The sequence below is a fragment of the Dama dama genome, chromosome 17 (assembly GCF_033118175.1).
Source record: "Dama dama isolate Ldn47 chromosome 17, ASM3311817v1, whole genome shotgun sequence".
NCBI lineage: Eukaryota > Metazoa > Chordata > Mammalia > Artiodactyla > Cervidae > Dama > Dama dama.
In genome coordinates, this window is record NC_083697.1 from 42,873,814 (window position 1) to 42,876,338 (window position 2,525).

A 2,525-nucleotide genomic window follows, 5' to 3' on the forward strand; every position below is an offset into this window, starting at 1 on the left:
GGGCTGACTAGCCACACCAGTGATGTCCTCATCTGGGCTTCTCCCAGGAGAGATGGTAGTCACCGCCTCGTTCCTCAACTAAGGGCCATTATGACAAATCCAAAAAAGAAAAATGCTGTCTTTCTTGTGCTTATTTATAAACAAATGGGTCTTTTTCTTGGTGGGTTGTTTTTTTTTGTTTTTTGTTTTTAGGGAAAATTTCAAACATATTCAAAAGCAGAGAGAGACTACTATAATGCAGTCCCATTACCTAGTTTCAGTGACCATCAACCCCTGGCTAATCTTGTTCCATCTGACCTTCATCTCCAGTCCAAACCTGCTTTACCAGAGGTTTCTCCCTAAAACTCTTGCCAAATATTTACTTGGACACTCCTCTCCTGTTGTCCTATACAGCTGGTTGTTTTAACTTTATTTGCAGTAGATGTTTGGGGAGCATAGAGCACGTTACTCTGTGTCCAGCACTGGGTCCTGAAGATACAAAGATGAATAGGACATTGTCTGGGCAGTTTACACACCAGGAACATGAAACACAAATATTCCATTTGATTATAATAGGAGGCTGGGGGATGGGCAAATTTGGTTCCTGACACAGCTTCACGCGGGTGGAGGTGGGGTTTGTAAATAAAATCATTACTAGCAATCACATGCCAGTGTGGGGGTAACATTTCCAATAAAGTTGCTGGCATGGAAGTGCTTACATGGTGTTATTTTTAAAAGGTTAGATGGGGTTAAATAAGCTGCTATAATAAGGCAGGAGTTGGTTAAAATGTGAAGGCAGAGACATTTCTCTGATTGATCAGGCATATTGGGCATGATTTACAGCCTGGAAAATCACTGGACAGTAAAGCCACCATGAGAGCCCACTGGTGTTCCACATTGTCTCGATCCCCCACTGAAGCCTCGAGATGTGGAGCCTGAGATCAGCCAGAATGGGCAAAGAGAAAGGGTTGGGGAAAAGGAAATATAAATTAGGAGACCCAGGTCTCCTGCCGTCTGAGCCATCAGAGAAGCCCAAACAGACCCACATGGAGATGCCGGGGATTGAACCCGGGGCCTCATACATGCGAAGCATACGCTCTACCACTGAGCTACATCCCCTGGTAATAAAAATTGACATCTCCACAAATGAGTACCAACCTCACAGGTATGAGTCTAAGTTAAAATGTATGTAAAATAGAAATACATATGTAACCAACCATAAATTGGGAAGAACCTGGGGTGTCTGTGTAAAACCATGAAGAAGCTTCACTTGCCCAGGGGCTCATACAAGTCACCTGGTCCAGGGCCTGCTGTGCCAGGGAGAACTCCTTGGAGAGGCGAGTTCCAGGTGTCAGACCTGGATCATCATTTCCTGAACAAACTGTCTCCACAGTGAATGATAGGGATCTTCCCCTACTCAGTCATTCATAAGGCACCAAGATGTGCTCATGCCTGCAGGTCACTCGGAGGGCCAGAGCTTTGATCAGCCGGCAAGAACCAGGAGAAGCTCCCATTTTCTGTACATTTTGAAGAATGAGGAAGAGGCAGGCAGATGAAGAAAAAGGTCTTGGGTGGGGGCATAAATATAAGCCAAGGCATCGAGGCATGAAGCAACATGGCCTGGTCATGAAACATTTTAGCATCAGTGGAGGCTGAGTGCCAGACAAGAGGTGTGGCGAGAAGAGGCAGGTGAGAAAGGTAGGGCCAGGTCTCCCCTTGTCTTCTCAAGGAATGGGGCTCGGGTGAAGGATTAGAAGCAAAGCAACTTACACAATCAGGCTTGTGTATTGGATTGATCTCTGTGGATGGTGAATTGGAGCAGAGCATCCAGGTGGGAATGTGTTGTACAGTGTAGGGCTGAGGGAGGCATCCCTCAGCCAGTTCAGAACAGTAACAGGGTTGTTAGCGGCTGAATTGCGCCCCCTCCCAAATTTCTTAGGTTGAAGTCCTGACCCTCAAGATCTCAGAATGTGACTGCACATGGAAACAGGTCTTTAAGGAGGTAATTAAGTTAAAATGAGGTCATTAGGGTGGCCCCTAAGCTTCACTGGGCTTCCCAGGTGCCTGCAATGCAGGAGACGGGTTTGATCCCCGGGTCGGGAAGATCCCCTGGAGGAGGGCCTGGCACTCCAGTATTCTTGCCTGGAGAATCCCATGGCCAGAGGAGACTGGCAGGCTACAGTCCAAAGAGTCACAAAGAGTCTGACATGGCTGAAGTGACTTACTTAGCACACACACATGCACTAATGCAATATACCTGATGTCCTTAAAAGAAGAAGAGATTAGGACACAAACACACAGAGGGAAGACCAAGTGGAGAAACAGAAAGAAGATAGTGGTCCGTGAACCAAGGAGAAGAAACTAACCCTGCTGACAGACTGATCTCAGACTTCTAGCCTCTAGAACTGTGAGAAATAGATTTCTGGTGTCTAAGTCAAGCAGTCTGTGGAACTTTGCTATGGCAACTCTAGGACAGTAATACAAAGGGATAATAGGTGGACAATGGTCAGAAAACTCAGCAAGATTTGTTGATGACAAGTGGGGAC

At 46.4% G+C, this 2,525-nt stretch overlaps 1 non-coding gene across 1 annotated transcript; it reads right to left on the reverse strand.

Moving 5' to 3' along the window:
* Positions 1-1,026: 1,026 nt before the first annotated feature.
* On the reverse strand, positions 1,027-1,098 carry TRNAA-CGC (transfer RNA alanine (anticodon CGC)). Its single transcript has one exon. It is a non-coding gene; the product is annotated as a tRNA-Ala (tRNA).
* Positions 1,099-2,525: the final 1,427 nt, after the last annotated feature.